The sequence below is a fragment of the Monodelphis domestica genome, chromosome 3, assembly GCF_027887165.1.
Source record: "Monodelphis domestica isolate mMonDom1 chromosome 3, mMonDom1.pri, whole genome shotgun sequence".
Taxonomy (NCBI): domain Eukaryota; kingdom Metazoa; phylum Chordata; class Mammalia; order Didelphimorphia; family Didelphidae; genus Monodelphis; species Monodelphis domestica.
The window spans coordinates 299,279,508-299,287,672 of record NC_077229.1 but is presented as its reverse complement, the minus strand read 5'-3'; the positions used below and the strand labels follow the sequence as shown (position 1 = coordinate 299,287,672).

The 8,165-nt window shown below is 35.9% G+C and overlaps 1 long non-coding RNA gene across 1 annotated transcript; it reads left to right on the top strand.

The window, feature by feature from the left end:
* The first annotated feature begins 2,494 nt into the window (after window positions 1-2,494).
* On the top strand, window positions 2,495-7,462 carry LOC103105687 (uncharacterized). The gene is made up of 4 exons (XR_008917207.1): window positions 2,495-2,649; window positions 2,870-2,994; window positions 3,626-3,687; window positions 7,382-7,462. It is a non-coding gene; the product is annotated as an uncharacterized LOC103105687 (long non-coding RNA).
* Window positions 7,463-8,165: the final 703 nt, after the last annotated feature.

Genomic DNA, 8,165 nt, shown 5'->3' with positions numbered 1-8,165 from the left:
TTGTACAGCTTTCTGTAGAATTTATGATTACTAAAATCATAAAATCACTCAAATCAGAGACCAAGAAGCCACCATTGACCTGAATTTCTTTGGAGTTTCTCAGTGGATGCTGGGTTTCTTGGGCATCTACATATCCCACCTAATTACCATGGAGAGCCACCATGTTTGTGGACAGCAAGCTGCTCACCCCATTTATCTCAGCATGGATCATTAGCTGGTAAAGTCATGGGTAATTCGGAACCTTTAACAAGCAAAGAAGAGAATGGGATAATATACCTATGATGATACTTCCAAATTTAATAATACTTAATAATTATTTGTTTTTACTTAAAAATCATTTCTAGCCTGTATCTCTAAAAGGATGAAAATGATGGAATCAGAGATTCAGGGATGGAAGGGACCTCAGAAGTCCCTTAACCCAACTCTTTCATTTCACAGACAAGGAAACTCTGAAGAAGTGGCTTGAAAAGAAAATTGAAGTGACTACTTTAAGACACCAGTGCTAGTAATTGACAGAGCAAGAGTTTGATCCTACTGTGTCCTCTGACTCCAGATCTAACCTTCTTTCTACTATGTCACATTTCAGAGACTTCTGCTTTCACAGATTGGAGACCATTGGTAATTTTCCTAAGGGCCATAGTCACACCTCCAAAATAAGGGGGCCTTGGGCATATTTACATAAGGCAAAAACAGAATTTATATATACTTTCTTGTTGTTCAGTCTTTTCATGTCCAACTCTTTGTGAACCCATTTAGAATTTTCTGGGCAAAGACATTGTAGTAATTTGGCATTTCCTTCTCCATCTCATTTTGCCAATGAGGAAACTGAGGCAAATAGGATTAAGTGACTTGTCCAGAGTCACACAGCCATTAAGTTGTCTGAGATCAGATTTGAACTCAAGAAGATGAGTCTTTCTGACTCCAGGCCCACTGCTCTATCCACCGTGACATCTAGCTGCCCTATACAACTGTATATAGTTACATAGATTATTTACTATTATCTTGTATTATATAGCCTTCATTAAGACTTTTTTTTTTGGTATATCACTCCCCACCCCTTTAGTTTTTCCTCATCTATCCATCATAAATGGCAAAAGTTCTTTCATCAGAAGTGAGGAAAAAAATAGAGTGGCATGAACAGGAGGACATTTTTTCTGGACTACAATTGATCCTTAGACCCAAATTTGGAGACTTTTTCAGTGGTTCCAAACTTGTGGACCATGAACTCCTAGAGATGTGAAGTGTTCTAGCCAGAGGTCTAGAAATGCAAGCATTATCCCCTTAATCTTTATTTAGTTCCAACAGAATATAGAGTAATACTTAGTAAAAGAAATAAGCAAATATACCTTCTATGTGCAGGATAAATATCACCTACATAAATATATTATTACTATTTTTGAAACATATACAGATGACCATACATAAAATAGAAATTTTCTTTAAAATGTAATTGAATTTATTGTAGCCTTCTGTTATGTTTTTTTCTCAATCTATGTTTCTTATACTACAATTGCTATCATGTGGGGAATGGATGCTTCTGACATTTTTGACATTAATAAAGGATTATTATATTCATAATTATTATAATAACATTATAAACATATAATGTTATAATTATATATTTAAATTTAATTATATATAATTTATATATAATTATGTATTTTTAATTTAGTTATATACTATTATTATATTACAATTATAAGATCTCTGACTGAATTGGAAGAATCCTTTGAGACCATCTAGTCCAGTTCTCTCATTTTATAGAGGTCAAAACAAAGACCTCCTCAAAAGAAAAGTGAATTACCTAGGGTCATCTAGGTATTGAGCAGCAGAAACCAAATTTAAAATCAAATTTGAACCAAATCCAATACAAACGAGATCCAATGATTATTTACTAAAATAATAAAGGCAGCTAAGTGACACAGTGGATAGAGTGAGAGGTGTCTATAGTCTGGAAGACTTATCTTTCTCAGTTCAATTCTGGCCTCAGACACTGGGAGACCTTTGGCAAGTCACTTAACCTGATTTGCCTCAGTTTAATCATGTGGAAATGGCAAACTACTCCAGTATCTTTGCCAAGAAAATCTCAAATAGGGTCTCTAAGAGTTGGCCATCACTGAAATGACTGAACAAATTTACCACAAGCCAATAAATTATTTCTAAGGGATAGCCACGCTGACCCTAGTTATTTATTAAATATTTATTATTGCATGTGTTTTCTTATCCATGATGCACATTTACCAAGCTTACCAGTCACTGGATGATCACATCCTACCTCATAGGGCTGTTATAAGGAAGAGGCCTAGAAAAACCCTAACGCACAATATAAATGTGAGCTATTTGTAGTATCGTTATCAGTCCTGAGCAGCATCTCACATATAGCCTGATTGGGTATGAACAGGATCCTTCAGGAGACATCCGGGCTTCCAATGGGCCTGGTTCATTGTTGCTGATTGGCCTGGAATGTCTCAGTTAAACAAATGGGTATTCTATAGAAAATGGCAGCCAGCATACACAGTCAGGAATAGGAGAAGGGAACGGGGGAACATCTGCTCCTTCCCTCAATGCTCCATCCGGCTTCTCACCAACTCCATGGTTTTAATACCACAATCATTTGGTAGTGTTTGCCACCTGCTGAAAAATCTCAAAGTCAGGTTACTGTTCTCTCCCCAATCTCTCCTCCCCTATCACTACTCCACAGGCCACTTGGCTTTTGTAGAATCGTTTTCGAAAATGTTTATAATGTCTTACTACCGCCGGTTCCATCTGCTCCTCACTCATTGTTGTCTGGCCCCCATACAAGGCCTTGGCAGTCATGGACCCAGTGCCAGGAAAGGTTGAAAATATTTTTTACCTTATTCTCTCATAGGTTGTTTATTATCCTCTCCTCCACCATTCTCCAAATGACAAAATGAAATCTTTCCTCCAAATGTCACCAAGCCCATCATTGGTCCTCAAATAAAGGAAAAGAAATAATATGGCTCAATCTTTCAGGTAACATCAAAGGGCTATGCATCAGTCAACAAAGGTGCTTTAGAATTCTTCTTCAATAGGAGTATTTGTGCCTGACTTTGTGTGTGGTTTTGAATGTGTATGCTCTTGGCTTTAACAAATGCCAAATTAAAAATATGTAATATTTCAAAAAACCCTAAGGCAACCTTGAATCACTCAAACTCAAGAGCTTCATAAAATCACCTAATTCAAAGCATCTAGGCCACCTACCTGATAATAAACTGAGTCTGGGCTAAGCTTTTGTGTTACCTAAAGTAATTTGAAGAATCAGAGTATCAGGAACTGAATTTGCAAAAGGAAGTGCATGGGGAATTTCTCTTGTGCTGACATACGTAGCAAAGATTTAAAAAATAGTTCACATGGACATGGTTCATGGATGTTTGCAATACATTTTATGTATCATTAAAGCTTTACATATATATTATTTTCCAGTTTGAGTACAAACAATATTTAGAGCCAGCTTAAAGATTTACAAGGGGTTGTCTATATGTATAATATGTAATATTTATATATTATATTACATATGTACATTGGATTATACCTATATGTACATTAAATCTCATTGGACTCTACCATAAAACTTGTAAGGCAGGTTTTGTTTTTTATATTACAGATGAGAAAACTGAAGCTCTGAGATATGAAAAGACCTACACATGATCCTACAGATCGTTCAAGGTGAGATATAAAACCCAGTGACCCATCACGACCATTTCAAATGGCATGTCCTTTGAAATGTTATTTGTATAAAATATGAGCCACCATAGCAGTAACTTTAAAGATACTCTAATATTTTATTTCTTCAGATTACCATTGAAGTCTGAAACCTAGATTTTAACTCTCGCCTTTCCCCCCAAGTAATTCGTATTTACCTAACAATAATTTGATTCTCTGGGTTTCAGAGTTTGCCCTTTTAAAAACTGCAGAATGCACTCTGTTGGACTCCAAAGTTCTCAAGCCCAAATCAGCAAGAACCTTTTGTTTTAAAACTGTGGTAGGAGCTCCTCCTGGTGGTTCAGACCAAAACTGTTGGCTTTTTAAAAATAAATATTCAGGGGGAAAAATGATCAAGGGAAGCCTCAGCCTATGATAAATTTAATATCTTAGTTCTTTAAGATTTTTATTCATGTTCTTGAAAAATATTTCCCTTGTCCCTTTTTGAGGACAAAATTTCAGAATAATTGTAAAAGTTAATCACTAGGCACTTGAAAGCTAACTTTGAGCCTATAGGTTTTATTTAGAATATGGTTTTGAGGTAAAAGATAAACATAAGGGAGCCATCTGATTATCTAGAGTATATGAGTAGGGACAGCTAATTGACTCAGTGGATAGGACTCTGAGCCTAAAGTCAGGATGATCTGAATTCAGATCTGACCTCAGACACTTATCTAATTGCATGACCCTAGGCAAGTCACTTAACCTCACTTTGCCTTTATCCACTGGAAAAGGAAATGGCAAACCTCTCCAGTATGTTTGCCAAGAAAATCCATGGACAATATGGTACACAGGGTTACAAAACTTTGTTACAAAATGTCCGTCGACAGAATGACTGAACAGCAACAATGTACTGGGTATTGACAGTATCCTTAAAATACTTGTGAAAGTTTTGAAGGGGTTATTTCTAAGTGGTTACAGATCAGCTTGAATACTAGAAGCCTTTCCCTTTAAGAAAAGTGAGAACAAGTTGGTTTTATAGATCCTTACTATCTAATCAAACCTGCCCTCTGAGTAGTTCTCCATTTACAAGAATGTTACTAAATAAATATGCTAAGTCCAAGGTATTCCAATATGTTTTCCCATCAGTTATGTCAAGTTGTAGATCTTTAATAGCAATAAAGTGTGAAGTTTAGAAGGAAAAAAATGTTATTTATGGGGTATCATTTATCCTCAAACCAGCAAAGCAGAAACATGGAAGATGATGATATAATTACCATTTTTTAGTAGACAGGGAGAGCTAATCCTTATAACTCAATTGATGAGGTCTAACTTGGCCCCTTCCCAGGACCCCGCAGTGGACATATTTCAAGAGAAATCATTTTACAGAACACCCAGGGCCAAATAAAACCTCTGTCAAGGAAAACAGATCCCCAAATCCCTCTTTAAACCAACAGAATTTGCTTTTAGTCAAACTGAAACAATAAACTCGGTCTCTCATTATTTCTCTGGCCTTCCTGCAGTGAAACACTTAACCTGTTAACATTTTAATGATGCGAAATCTCCTGGTCTTTATTTAACTCTTAGTCTTATGTGTGTGTTTTAGATAATGAATGGTGGGCCTCTTTTTAAAACTTATATCCCTTTGGTTCATTGAAAAGGAAAAAAAATCATTTTGTTTATGAACAACACTTCTCCTTTTTCAGTTCCTATGAGGAAGTAAATTACAATATATGACATTTCCTGGTTAGCCTTAAATAAGTGAAGTTATAATGCCACCTTCCTGTCTCCGATTATTTCTTATTAGTAGTTCAAACTGTGCAAATTGCTTTCTGAAACAGAGGTTCTCATGATTAATGTCTTTCCCTTCTGCAATTCAATTAACTCATTTTTCCCTGCTTTTTATTACCAACTACAATTCCTTCACTCTGATCATGATGCATCATTTTGTATATCCAGCATATTGGTGTGCGTATATATTGTTTATAAAGCATTACTGCTCTGAAGCCTGGTGGCTCATAACCACTTTAAAAGAACACACTCTTTCCCAGCATCCAAATGGATTTATGGTTTAATTGGTACAGATGGAATGCTAAGTGTAAACTAGACAAACACTGTAAAACATAACACAGTCTTACGGTAGCCCTTATGTACTGGTCATAATTGGTTCAAAATGGATCTGTTTTAAATATAAAACAATTAAGAGCAACAGCTCCATGTAGACCCATCTTTCACAACTATAGTATTGACTGTGTATACAACTGAGGGCAACTAAGAACCATCACCGTGGTTTTTCAGATGACAGAAGCAAAAAAAAAATGTCTAATACAATTATATTATTGTTTGTCTTTTATTTTTGAAGAGAACTAATGGCATCATGGCATGATGTCTTGACTTGCACATGGATCAGGTTTGTCAGAGAGAATTGCATAAAAATCAGCCTCAGTTTCTCTTCCAGAGTCATCGAAATCTGGTGACTAGACAAAAGTCAAAGCAACAGGCAAAGTCCTTGAATGCAGTGGATGACTTTGGCACCTTTGATGTCTGACAGAGCTCTAATTGCTCCACAGTTCCAGCTTCAGTAACCTTTGTGGCCATGAGAACAAGTTGTTCTCATCTGACCATTTTATTAGGGGAAGTTTTTATACACTTGGAATGACAGGTGAGAGTTGAGTGACAAGTAGAACTGATGCTTCATTATTTGAGATCAATTCATGAGGGCATTTTGTATTTTTAGCAACATTTTTAACTTTTCAGAGTATTACTGTCCCCTCAATATGTCATGTTCATTCCTACTATCATGCATTAATATCAATTTCCCCCTCTATTTGGAATACCTTTTTTTTTTTACATCTATCTGAATCCTATCAGTTTTTCAAAGTCCAACACAAATCCCACTTTCAAGGGACAGCTAAGTGGGTTGAGAGCCAGGCCTAGAGATAAGAGGTCCTGGGTTCATATCTGGCCTCAGATACCTCCTAGCTGGGTGACCCTGGACAAGTGACTTAACCCCCATCACCTAGCTCTTGATGTTCTTCTGCCTCGGAACCAATAAACAGTATTGATTCTGAGATGGAAGATAAAGTTTAAGAAAAAATTCCCCTTCCAACCTAGTACACCAACCCATAATAATCTCTTCTTTCTCTGAAAACCTATAGCATTTATTGTTTGTGTAACTCATTTGATACTCATCAGGTTCATTTATAAACTCATTCAAATAATCATTAAGTGATGGCTTGCTACATGTATTTTATGAGACAGTTTGGGCAGTAGTAGTTAGGAAGCTGAGCTTAAAGCCAGGAAGACCTACTTTGTAGTCCTTCCTCTGACAAATATTGAGTCTGTCACCCTGAGCAAATTCCAGCCTCTCCGCATTCTAGGTAATTTAAAAAAAAATTTTAAATAACAGAGAAATTACAGTGATACAGGGAATCTTCTCACGAAGAGTTCTCTATATCAATTAAATTATAGGCCTATTCATAAAATGTGCAAATTGCTGCACTGCCTTTGCCACATGATGAAAAGGTAAAGGAATATAAAGAAAATAAACAATGATTTCTTCTCTCATTGAACTTAAAATTTTGCAAAGGTACAAAATCCATGTAGGCAGAGACTTCTTATAGAAACTTTGTATATTCTTCAGCATTTAATTCACGGTTGATACTTAATATAGATTTGATTATGTTATGCTATATGTATGTTTTGTCTCTCCAATTAGAGTGAAGACTCTTTGAGGGCACGGAGTGTTTTTCCCCATTTCTTTTGAAATATTTGAAATAAAATGTCTTTTGTTCTCACATCACCAAGAATCAGACTTTGTATGTAGAAAGTGTTCAACAAATATTGGTTGATGGATGAATTTTACCTTCACAATCTTATAGTTGCAGATCTTTGGGGTAAGTACCATCACCTTAAAAAGTATTCAGAATAAATATTTCTGCTACCTAGATGAGGATCTTAACACATCTTTAGAGTTAAAGAGATGTGTGTTTGTGTGTGGGTATGTTAATTAAGGGACCTTTCAGAGGCAGAACCGTGATGGAAACCTAGGGCTCTTTTGGTAACTATTAGATAGGATGCCAGAAATCAGATATTCCAATAATTCTTCATATACTTTTGTTCTATCCACCCCACATCCAAGTCTTATATAATGTAATCACTTTAAAATTACCTAAAAGGGTATACGATAAAAGTAGCAATAAAAGGATAGAATAATACTCAAAAGGAAAAAAAAAGGTTAAAGTCCCTTTTATAGGGCATATTGTGATAATTTCAGTTTTGTCTTCATGGCATCAGACATCTGGGAAAATCCTGGAAGAACTCAGTCATTCACCTGGTTTTGAGGAACTATGTGCTTTCTATCATGCATTGAAATATTCAGTAATTAATTCCTTTTGGGGAACTTGGGTGGTGGTGCAGTGGATAGAACAGGAGCAAGGAAGACCTGAGTTCCAAATATGGCCTCAGACACTACCTGTGTTAGCCTGGGCACATCACAACCT